Consider the following 12,997-nt stretch of genomic DNA (forward strand, 5'->3'; position numbering starts at 1 on the left):
CTTGGTTTTGAACCATGCGGCTTATATGAGGGTGCAGCTATTCTGTGGATTTTTCATCCACCGCTAGGGGCAGTCCAACTGGAATTACAATACAATACAATTGTCATTAACAGGATGCGACAGCAGGTGGAGGACTTCAACAGGCGAGGGCGCTATGCACTAGGTTAGGAATTAAGTGGTATGCGGAAGTAGAGCAGACAAACTGTAGTGGCAGCGGGCAGTGAAATGAAGATAAGCGCCTTATTTTCTCTTGGTTCTGTTCCGTTCAGCAAAGTTGCTGCCGTTTTAAAAGGCATTGTTGGAAAAGAATCTGTTCAGGCACATACGTGTACGTTTACAGCTCAAAATTGTTGTGTAAATGCAGTAAATACCTATTTTTTTTAACATAAATAGGTGCGGCTTTATAGTTGTTTTTTTTCATGATTTCAAAAATAGAGTGGGTGAGGCTTATATAAAGGTGCGTCTTATAGTCCGGAAAATACGGTATTTGCAGTAGCTCAACCCAAGGGAGTCAGCCAAGGCAGCTGTAAGCTAATGGTCTTTGGTAAGAGAGTAATAAAAGCATGCTTGGTTCGACCCGTCTTTGTTGGTGGCGCATCTTGCCAAGCCTTTTCGATCCGTTATGTAAGCTAAAGGCTTTGACACAGAGCCAAAGTCAGCGCGTCCCTTTTGAATGACAAAAGGGCTTTGATGCGTGAAGGACTAAATGAGGCAAAGGGATCATTCATACTCGAAAAAATGGTTATTGTTGGTGAAATCAGATTTAAGTGTCAGGCACACTTGGTAGTTTGAGTCTTCATGCGAGATGTCAGCGTAAAATAATCTTGAATGAACTTCAATCTTCTATAGCAAATACTTCAATTTCCAAAAATAATTTTGACCAGGTCGTTGCATATCTTTAAATGGCTTGAAAACTTTGCCACTTTATTTCACTCTTGAGTCGCTCCTTGTATGTTTCTCATCAGAGTAGTCGAGACCGCGAGATTGTTGTGTGCCGCTGGACAACAGCAACTTGACCTCCTAAACGTTTTTTGCTGAGGGCTAAAGATCACATTCCGTGGAACCTTCATTACTCCCATTCAATCAGGCAGAGAGAGATGCTGCACATTCTACACCGAACAAACACCAACATTTCTGCTCAAGAAATATACTGACACAACTTTATAGTTTGTTTTATAATTTGTAATTTGTCAGCCTAGTAGCGCAAGATAACAAGGTTGCTTTTAATCCATGGTTGGAAAAAGGCTTTATGTGCTAAATTTTAAATGCAGGTCCAATTCCATGCTGATATTTTGATTTATATCCATTTACATTTCAGGTGACACATCTGATGCGAGACTATGTTGGTACACTTGAAACAATCCATAAAGACCCAAATTGCACGTAAATAACTCTCCAAGCATCAACATGGGGCGATGACAACACGTCGAAAAACAAGACATAAATAATACAAATATTAAACGTCGTTTAGTTGGCCTGGGCTGACTCTTTCTCCCTGTTGATATAAAAGAGGGTCACCTCAACATTACTCTATTGGCTGCTGTCAGCAATTATGTTGCTTAATTAATAATGGACACAAGTCTAATGTAGCATACTTAGACTATATTTACGTAATCATTTATATAATACAGACATTCATAATAAACACTCAACTAAGTGACTCAGTAAGCTGCAGTAATATTGGTTTTCACAATATAACAATACTGTTTACCTGTGTTGCTACACCTTTTGTGTTCCAATTTAACATTATTTTAACTAGCGCAGCATTGATGTTTGTTTTGTGCCTTATCTTCAAGATAGCAGACTTTCGCAAGTTATGTGGTTTGAGTGATTATTTCTTCTTTGCAGTGATATGTTGTATGTGCCCCCACTGGTCTGAACATGGTATTCTGATTAATATGCATTGCATTTGGAATAAGAATTAAGCCGACCAAACTCAGAAATCAGGTGAGCTGTGAAATTCGCAATTCAAGCCTGAGGGCAGTTTGACGTTCAGTCGACAGCAGGGGGCAGCCTCCCTGAAATGGATGAAAATGGATGGATTCATCTTTTGAATTCTTATCCTACCAACACAATATTAATCAGAATACCGTGTTTAGAAACGTAGAACATATTATTGCAAAGAAAATGTTTGCCGTTATTTCCTCTCACATTGGCAGATATTCAATCAGTATCAAGATTGTTTTAATCCACAATTGGAAGAGGCCTGATTCCGATTTGAAGCTATCCGATTCCAATTCTGTCTTTACACTGCCGTGATGCATTTCCCAATTGTGTCAGTTGAGAGCAAAGCGATGGAATTGTGGCACGTGAACCGTGCAGCGTAAATCCAGCCATAATGCTGACCTTATAATACATTATTCACCTGCTGATTGTTCTCTCGCCAATATCGTCACCTGCTGAGGATTTTATTTTAAGATGTCGTTTTTTTTCCTCCCACTTTCACTTGCGTCTCAGCCTATTGTCTTAATCCCCAAAAGATTTGACAGCCAGATAGCAATTTTCCATAACTTGCGCTGCTACAAAGAAGGGCAAATATTGCTCCCAGGCTCCCAGATGGAATCAGTTGCGGGATTCCAAATATTCAGCAGACAGACCTTTTGATGCAGTTTAAACAGGAATGTACTGTATGTCAATTTTATGTTATGGATTACTTTTCAAAGGAGTCTCATCCATTTATGAAAAATAATGGTTTGGGATGTCAGCTGTGCTAGGCTCTCGGCTTAATATCGAAAAACGGATGCATAGTTTTGGATGTATCCTTAATAAAATTGTTGCAATTCCTATATGGTTAATATCATATTTATGTGAACCTCTTTGATTTAAGGCTGAAAGTCAAAAACTCAGTAACACCATTGTTTTAGTTCCAGTCCTTCGTGGTGCTATATAAAGGCTAAACCTGTCCAAATGCAATGTCTGGAGCCGGTTGCAATCTGCCGCCCATTGGGCAAAGATCATAAATGTCTTTCTATCACGGCAACCAAACAACTTGAAGCTATTTGGCAGTGACTTTCCACTCAGTGGGGGGAACAAATTGTTTTGTTTGATGAGCTGGTTGGGGCAAAACCACTGATGGTGACATTTTGAGAAACTGTTGGAAATCGCAGTCTCTTTATGTGATCATTGATCATGACAATGACAATTTCTATGTGGTGAAGGTAACACTTGTAGAAACAGCGTTTTTTTTTATTGTGATCTTAAATAACAAAGAATTAAAATCAGTCAAAACAAAACCAAAAAAACCCTTTGCTATAATTAGACATATAATGTATATATGTGTGTGTATATATATGTGTGTATAAATATATATATATATGCAAACAACATTTTTAGTTTTTTCCTTTTGTAAGGCCAAGTACAGAGCAGTAAACCCCCACCTAATTGTTTTTTGTTTTTTTTGTAGAATGTAACTAACAACACCGGCCACCTGCTGATAGCCAGCTGGCTTGACACTGAATACCAGCGTGTTGGAGGATTCCAGTCGAGGTCGGACAGGAAAGCAAGGCTGCTTTCTTCCACATTCCGTTCTCCATATACAGTATACCTGGTACAGTATATGTAGTACAGTATACTTTATTGTTAATGCTGCCACATTTGCATCCGTGTATAAAGTACATACAGTATATACAGTAGTTATACACACTTTGTTTTTTGCATGTAGTACTGTATTTTTCATGTCACACACACTGCTAATTGTTATTACTTGTGTGCTGCCACTGTAAAACAATTTTCGATTCTTTTGGACCCAAACCAGTCAAGTTATGAAGTCTAAGCTATTTTAAGTGTATGACTGCATCACAGCATGCAATATACTGGGTGGATGTACTGTGGAACACTTGCTCTGTGTGAGTCTGGTCAGTGCTGGGATGTGTGAGCACGATGGGAGGTTGACATAAATTAGGAAGTGGTGAGTAGTGACTTCTTTTGTAAGTGCTGACAAATGATTTATTTTTTTTCCCTGGAACACAGCACAGAACAGCCACTGAGTCAACATTATTGCCGGGTTTAATGCCATGTTGAAACATGGAATACAACTTATTTATACAATATAGACTTCTCAAAAAGGCAAACTCGACATAACTTTTAACTCCACAAATAAATGTCTGGATGCTGTTGCTTTTGCTGGCTGCTATCGCCGTCAAACCTCGCTAAAAGAAAACCGCAGTGTGCGCGAGCTCCGAAAAACAACAGCGTCTGACACGTGTAGACAGAATGAACACAGCCTCTCTCATTACCAAGCCTTGGTGGAGACAAGCTGTCAGGCTGCAACCCACAGGAGCCCAGTGCAGATGCTGCGAAGCATCAGCCTCAGATCCCCCGGCGGAATGGAAAGGGATGTCGGCGAGCATCAGCATTAGGAAATATTTATGGAGGAAAAACTGTAATTTTGATCACAACACATTTCTTTGTCCACTGGGTGCTTTTTGAGTGTATAAATTGACAGTTTATCAGAATATCTTCAATTGCAAAAAATTAGCACGGATAAAAGACAAAAGCAGGTAGCACAACACACTGATGTTTAGTTTTTTTTTTATTTTGTTAACGGAAATGTTTTTATCCTTTCAATTTTAATTCGTTAATTTGTTAGTTTCTGGATGACCAACACCAGAGGTGGGAATTTTACTAAAGTTTGCCGGTCCGTCATTTGTCATCCGTCAGCAGCCTGGGTACACGTCCGTCATCCGTCAATCCCTCTATTTGTCAAACCGACAGAGAACTTTTAAAGGGAAGTAAACTTTTTTTTTTTTTTTACACCATGGGTCCCCAAACTTTTTCCTGACTGCCACGTGACTTTTCCCTTCTCTGATGGGGTGGCTGGCGTCAGTTTGTAACAGAAAAAGTGTGACGATGACAGGGTGCCTAAACATAATTATTTATTGGTTGGCCTTTCATGATAATTTTTATAATAATCATATATAATAATTATAGTATTTTTTTGTGGATGATATATTTACCCAGAAACTATCACAATAAACAATGCTATCATTTGTTGTTGTTTTTTTGAGTGACACTGATATTCTAATGATAGAGCAAATATAAGTGTACATTCTTTTAAAAAGAAATTATCTTTCAATTCTCAAGGAAGTGGAACATCTGCATTGAAATGTAGAATGACTAAATATCTTGGATAAATAAATAAATAAATACATTAACTAATTTCATGTGAAGAAATCTGATGATTAAAAATATCACTTGACATTGCTGCATTTCAACAAGCCGTGGCCTTTATATACCAACAAGTATTAGTTATATTATATAAATTATCTATATAGTATTAAACTGGAGCGACACAGGAGTGCAGTGTCATAGCGTTTGCTATCCATCCATCCATTTTCGGAACCACTTTTCCTCACCAGGGCCGCAAGCGTGCCATAAAGTTGCCCTTAGTTGTAGTCTGCGCATTACTGGACATCATTATTAGGGAATAAAACTTCCCTTTGCGCAGCGGTTAGCCGGATGTACAGTTGTATCGAAGCATGGGGAATCTGAGTGTGTAGCCAGGTTTCCGGGATTAAGAAATGCAGCAGTTCTGAATTGAGCAATTTCCTGATAGTTGTTGCTCCAGATCACCCATTCTGTGTGTTATATATCTGGCGTCAGAGGTAGAGAGGCGCCATAGCCCACCTCGGAAGCCCCGCTTTTGTTTACGTTCCCTTTGCCATCTACGGCGCCTGCAAGACCAGACAACAATGCGTATATGGAGGACCAAAACTGCCAAAATCAGCGGGCAGCCATTTTGTCATATCCCGAGATGGCTAAAAACGGGTGGATTTTAATTCTTAACTCATATTCATTCTACAAATGCAATATTAATCAGAATGCCGTGTTTAAAATAGTGGAGCTGCATAGAACATTTCCTTGTTTGGGTCGACTTCCTCCATTTAAACAGTTTTCATTATTTATATATTTACAATAATTTACTCATGGGCGTTTTTAGGCTAGAACCCTCTTCCCCCCCAATACCTTTTTCCTCTATTGGGTGTTTTCAGACCACGAAAAAAAGTACTTTGACCTAACTAGCCCTTTCTGCAATTAGTGGGTTAAATCGAGGTTCCACTGTATGTTTTAAATCCACCGCAGCATTCTTTTTCACCAGGTGAGGTCACTGTAACTCATATGTCAAGGACCTATTTTCAAAACAATTGGTTCCAGTGGTTCAGCGCTTCACAAAAGCTTCATTGTCTAGCATGCAATTTTGAGGATGCATAACAGCAAATGTTGAAAACAAAGGAACGAGCCGGCGTCATCCTGGTCTGGTTTTAGTTGATTACAATTACTCCCAGGTGTGGACTTGCATGTTAGGTACAGTGAAGACTCTAATTCGTGTAAGCGCGAATGCTTGTTTGTCTATTCTGTATGTGCTGTGTGATTGACTATTGTTTGGGGGGAAACACGTGGTCTTACACTGCCTTAAAGTAAAGTGTCCACTTAATCCACTAAATAGGGTTCATTGCACTGTTAAGAACTACACATTGTGTGTGGAGTGCAAACATGCCAGGCCAGCAATATTGGATGCAGCGCAAATGGCCTCAGATAAAATGATAATGGGAGTCTATAAAATGATGTCACATTTTGACACGGGGCATGATTTCATTGCATGTGGAAAATTGCCAGAATGAAGACTGTAACAAGCTGGTTGATAATCAAACCATTTGCGTATGATAATACATGTCCATATTATGCAGTACTGTCATCCCACAATCCTTTTTTTTTTCTTTCTAACGTCCCTAAAATAACTGCAGTTGCTAAGGGACACCTCAGTGTGGCGCCAGTGTGCTTTGCAACCATTCGACCTGGGCAATGCAAACCTACTGATGGCACTGGTGGTCTTTTATGCACATCACGTTACGCTTCTTGAATGTAATTCCGCCGCATGAAATTCCCTGCCAGCTTTCCAAAGCTGAGCATATTTCAATCAGCCTTATCTCTCCATTCACAGCATAGTGGTTTAGAGGAGAAGCACTTCCAGGCCTCGCAGGTGTGCCCAAAACCTCAGACAAGCACTGAAACAATGCTTTGATGAATGAGATGGTTGGAATAGAAGACCAGCATGCAGCAATCAGCAATGTTTTGATTGTATTGGAAAAACATGAAGCTGCACTTTTACCAAAGAACATTTTGTGTCTCATCGTGTGAATGCTAAGAGACTGACATTCACTATAATACTATTGATGCATGAAAGAATAAAAAAAAAAACCCACAAAGACCCAAATGTTTTACTAGTTCAGTGTAGATGCTATGACTTTTCCGAGGCTAAACATTTATCAAATATTGGACTGTCGATAATTGTGGCCTCAATGCACCCCATCCAGTGAGATTTACACTGCAGCCCCAATTCTGAACTAGTGCTCAAGGGACATGTACAGTATGTAGTATGTCAACTTGTTTATTTTGATGGAAAATAAGAAATCATTTGTTGATTATCCATCTGTCCGTCAATTTTCTATAACACATAAGGGTTGTGGGTGAGCTCGAGCCTGTCCCTGCTGACTTTGGGCGAGAGGTGGGCTACACTTTGGACTAATAGAAAATCAAGAGCAGGGCACATAAACACAAACAACCATTTAGAGTCTTTAATAAGACGCATGTTTTTGGGAATGTGGGAGGAAGCCAGACTACCCTCTATATCATTTATAATTAATTTAGTTTAAATCAATTCACCAAGTTCATAACATTTTAAAAGGTGCCGAATGTACTGTATATGAATGTACATACGAGTGTATTTTAGTAATATTTTTAAAAGTTGATGAGTTACAATATCAATCAATCAAATTTTATTTATATAGCACTTTTCACACATAGAATGCAACTCATAGTGCTGAACATTAAAAACGTCAAAAAACAGCATATAAAGAGAACAATATATACATGAATCAGTAATTTAATGAAATGAAGGAATCCAATGGGCCCCCACTATTTGGACCGGGCCAGCCCAGGATTAGCAAAAATCAGCATAAAATTGGCACCTATTGAAATGCATTTTGAGGGGGAAAAAAAAGAAAACCACAAAAATTATTTAAAAAAAAAAAATGCTAATCAACATTTATTATGAATTTTCCATTGAAAAGGGGTGCTAAAGAGCCCATTAGTTTTGCGGGTGAGCTGGAGTCTTTACCACAGCTGGCTTTGGGCAAGAGGTGGTATACACCATGCCCGGTTCGCCTACCAATTGCAGGTCACATGTAAACAAACAAGCAATCACATTCACACCTATGTACAGTTTAGTCACGATCAACCTAACTTGCATGTTACGCAGAACCTCAGAACTCTGAAGCAGACGTGCTAACTAGCTGGCAGAAGGGCTGTTCGGGTGATGTCAGGCTGCCGTAGAAATGACATAGATGCTATTCTCCTTATTTGCACTGAGTGTATCCTCAATGTGAATTTGTAGCTCAAATTATTAAATATTGTTGCGATGAATCATGTAAACTGTCTCACTCAGATGTCCCCCATACCTCCCTCCCTCCCATCCTCTGTATGCCTGAGTTCAAACTGCATAATTGATAGCCTACAGTAAGCGTTTTGGAGCGCCTTCATTGGAGGACAATTTTCCCTATTGGTGACATGTTGTTGATGCAGAACAAAAATGACATTTTCTGCCCCCCCCGCATCACCCGCGCCTACTTCAATTGTCGCCCATAACCCACGGTCTGCTGAGACAGCACTTGCAGCACAGACAATGACACAAAAAGGTCCATCAATATGGACGCATGCTTTATTGTGCTGCTTGCGTGTGTGTGTGGTCAGACACGGCAAAACGCCAAAGACAAAAAAAACCTGTCTGTTACTTTTTAAAATGTTTGCCGCAGCCCACTCCCTGATGTGCTTTAAAGAGCCGTGATGTTCGTTGTGGGCACAGTTGGCCATGTTTTTTTTTTTTTTTTTTTTTTTTTTTTTTTCTCAGCGAGAATGAGGAAGTCGACTTGGGAATGTAAAACATCACCAAAAAAGTGGCACGCTCTGGAAAAGCGGGGCGGAAGTTAGTTGCGGTTGAAGAAAAACGGGCCAGAGGAATGGTTCCCTGGTGTAAGTGGATGCGACAGCTCCTCACCCAGGAGAGCACTTGTACTGAGCACACACTGGAGGCCAGCAGGGCCACCTGTCACACAGATCTGTGACTAAAGAACTCTATTAGCGAACACACACCGGGGGGGTGCGGGAAGGGGTAGGGCGGTGGGGTATGCACCCGCATGCACGCACAAGCAAATATACTGTTTATATACACATGCCACAATTGATTAGTCATAAATGTATTTTTTTAATGTGAGAGACCCCACACATGAAGAAAAAAAAATGCAATTTGTGCTTAAGACTGGTAATGCGTATGAGGTGTCAAAATGAGTCAATCGATCATCAATTTAATTGACAACTATTATGATAGTCGAATAATTCATTGGTGAGTTATTACGTTAAAATTGCTTGAATCTTCTGATTAAGCATCTCAACGGTACATTTTCTCCAATTTTTGGAGTCCTTCATGAAAGAAGTTTGATTATGGGTTGTTTAATAAAAAAAAAATACATTTGCATTTGTCATGTTACCGACCCAACCGGTAACTGAATCATGATCAATGTATGGCCTAAGATGTGTATATTCAACCAGTTGCCTTTCACTTGAATCAGTGCCCAAAAAGGAGCTCTCAGCTTCAAAAAGGTTGGTGAGTATAATATCACTTGCTCTCCTGTGACATTGCTTCATTTTTCCTTTATTTTTTGGGGGGGATAATTAAACAATACAATACAATGTCCCCAAAGTGGATTCCCAGATTAATTCTGTACCTTCTGGCAGCTAATGGATAAGCATTTAATTGTTCTGCCTGTTACTATATGTTGCTGTCATAGAGAGATGAATTAAGAAACTTTTGTTGCAGTAATTGAATAATGTTTAGAACATTTACTCATTCACTGCCACTGACAAATTTATTTGTCTTTTCACAGTCCAGCCATTCAATCCTAGGAACTTATTTATATTTTTTCAAAAATGTTCCAAGGTTAGGGTAAAAGAGGCTTTGAAGATGTCTGGTAGTGAATGAGTTAAGTAAAATGGAAGATTTTCCCAAGGCACACCTAATGATTTCTGAATCGTTGCTTTAGAGACACCGGATAATTCGACCCTTGCTGACTTTGATTCAGAAGGGGAAAAAAATAATTGCCCGGTCATTGTTGGCACGTGTTACCCCGCTTTACAAGAACATTTGTAATGTAGATTCTAAAGTAAGACTGACTCTGTCTGTTCAATGTTCTGTTTTGCATTTCTCATTCTGCAGATGACATCCTTCTAAATGTGGTCTCTAAAATCATTTGTAAAAAAAATAAAAAAGTCAGACAGCAGATTCTGCATTAGTGTGTTAGTGCATTTTACGGTTTTATTTTTATTTGATAAATATCAGTGATTCATTGGCAAAAATAATGTAGAAATAATGTAGAAGTCTCGCAATCTTCATGATGCTGTTGAGTGTTTATTGACCATCCAAACAGCCTAATGGACGTGATTTGTTTATGTCCGATGTCCTTTAGAGCAGGTGTGACTGAGCCCTCTGCCTAGCAACAAGTGGCCTGTCAAAACTATGACAAGAAGAAGAAAACACGATGTTCATTACATTCACATCAAAAGACAAATTGGAATTAAATATGCACAATTGAGGGTAGGAGAGAGTGTTGTCGTGTTTGTGGGATGGAGCTCAACCTGTGCATGCTTCTTCGACCACTCATTTTTCTCTAAGGCAATGAGCTGTTGTAATTGCAGCAGCTCATTGCGGATTTTGACCCCACGCATGAGGTCGGGTTTAAATGAGACATATTGTGACATCAAGTCGGGCCTAATGGCTAATTACCGGGAGACCCAGTTTGATGGCAGCATTCAAGACTGTAGGTCACATTATAGGATCAATTTCCTAAAGTTCATTGTTGGTAAATGGCGATATATGCTCGCTGGACTCTTTGTGTTTCATTTCACACGACGTTTTTTTCCGATGCTAGTGCCATATAACATTTCGAACGACACGCACAGCGGCATAAGAATACACGGGCGTGCTCGGTTATTGGCATACTTTTGTTTTTGTATTTGTTTTACAGTTATGGACTAGAAGTGTTTTTCTTACAAATATTTACCGTAATTATGATGTTTCAGGGTTCCGAAACGGCGTGCAAGGGACTATTTTTGTATAGTGGCGTGAGAATAAGTGGTCACGTGGATTGTTGTGTTCATTTATGGAACAGAAGCGTTTGATTTCATTAATATTTACAGTACAGTAATTATGACTTTACCGCTGCATTAGCCAGTGGCGGGCCGTGCGTTCATTGAGGACTTCCCCGACTTCATCCACTGCTTAAAACCATCACTATTGCGTGACAACAGTATACGACATCAATGCTGTAAAATGTGCAACATTACAGCACAAAACTGTATAATAATATGCAAGAACGCCTTAATGTGTTTTGCTAGTTTCACACCTTGGCTTGCTCTGACCATCCAATTAGAGGGAAGGGAATGCTGACGTCATCAAGGCCCAGCAAGCAGGCCTTTGTGGGGTGAATTTGAAATTTGACTGATTAAAGAATCAGCTCCATTGCTCATAAAGTTAAAAGTTCAGTTGGCCAGCACGACTGAGTTCGAAGGCCACGGGCAGATTAGATTTACATGACAACACTTTGGATCTGAATTACAAAAATCCTGCAATCAAGTTTTTGCCTGTTCTTGAAACACGAACCTTGAGTAAATTAGGCCCGTAGAGTCTGAAACCTAATTAGACAAAAAAATAGCGTCTGCCGTTAGCGTGTAGGTTACTGATAGACTACGTTGCACTCCGACAACATTACGTCATCACTGTAGGAACGGATCCCTGCTGTAAACTGAGGACCCCTCTGTGTTTTAAAAAAAATATTTTTATAGCTCAACATCAAAACAACATACAAAGTGTTTTGTGAAAGTTTCCACAGCGAGTTTTATGTTCTCATCCCAATGAAACGTGTTATACTAATCAGGACAACCCATCATTGTCATTGCTCTTGACATTGTGTCTTGGTCTATGTATAGAAAGGCGAGTGTTGCCATTATGTGTTGCCATGTGGGAAGAGTCATAAAGCCGGGGGGCAAAGAGCCCAGCCAGTCCAAGTCCGACGTTAGTCCGCCCTTCACATGCACCCACGACAGGCTCCGCATGCCCGCGGTGCAATTTTTCAGCGGCAGACTTTCATTGCAAATGACTGTTTCTCGGAAACCACCGCAAATGGGAAGTTGGGTATTTTATAAAAAAAAAAAAAAAAATTCAAGTGGTGATCTTTATGTTCATCATTCGCTCGCCGGGTTCAGCCAGAGAGGCAGGTTGCCTATATATTTGACTCTCCATACAGTAGCTCGTGCCTATGGTGCATGAAGAGCAGGATTTACTCCTTCAGGAATGGGCCTTTGGCAGGCTCGCTAATGGGATATGGTCCACAGCTCCACCTGTTCCAATGAATTTCTCCCCTTTAGAGCAGAGAGGCTGCGTCATGTGATGGGGCAGTAATGGGGGAAGGCGATGATTTGAGAGACGGTGCTCACCCCTGATTTCATGGTTTTTATTTTTTATTTTTTATTTTTTTTCCAGTAGAGTAAAACATCACCTGTGTTCTTGCCAGGAAAGGGAAAACGGCAAAGGGCTTTTAGGATGAGAGGGGAAAAGCAGAAGGGCAATTTTGCACTTGAAGGCTACATTTTCACCATGCGGTAGTTTGCTTCGCCATCGTGCGCAATGGTGACAGCGTTTAACTCACCCATGAATTTAACAAAGAACCAGCACACGGTGCTTCACAAATGAACTTTATTGAACTTAAGGCATTTCTTTTGTTGCTTTTACATTTTGGAGTGCTTAACGAAATTATTAGTATTTTTTTCCGATACTATAGGGTGTATTCTACATTTCTTTCTTGAACGTTGTCAGGGTAACAAGATGAAATAAATATAATATTAACAGGGCTGCCTGGGTTAAAGCACGTCTGGAGTTCATCTGCAATGT

At 39.9% G+C, this 12,997-nt stretch overlaps 1 long non-coding RNA gene across 4 annotated transcripts in view; it reads left to right on the plus strand.

Moving 5' to 3' along the window:
- LOC147141072 (uncharacterized) overlaps window positions 1–12,997 on the plus strand; it is a 117,588-nt gene that overhangs the window by 2,757 nt on the left and 101,834 nt on the right. For all 4 annotated transcript variants that reach the window (XR_015088314.1, XR_015088317.1, XR_015088316.1 and 1 more), the window contains exon 3: window positions 3,404–3,547. This is a non-coding gene — a long non-coding RNA (uncharacterized LOC147141072). The remainder of the gene's footprint in view (window positions 1–3,403; window positions 3,548–12,997) is intronic.

The sequence above is a fragment of the Filicampus tigris genome, chromosome 10, assembly GCF_054856515.1.
Source record: "Filicampus tigris isolate MCC_2025a chromosome 10, RoL_Ftig_1.0, whole genome shotgun sequence".
In the NCBI taxonomy this organism is placed as follows: Eukaryota; Metazoa; Chordata; class Actinopteri; order Syngnathiformes; family Syngnathidae; genus Filicampus; species Filicampus tigris.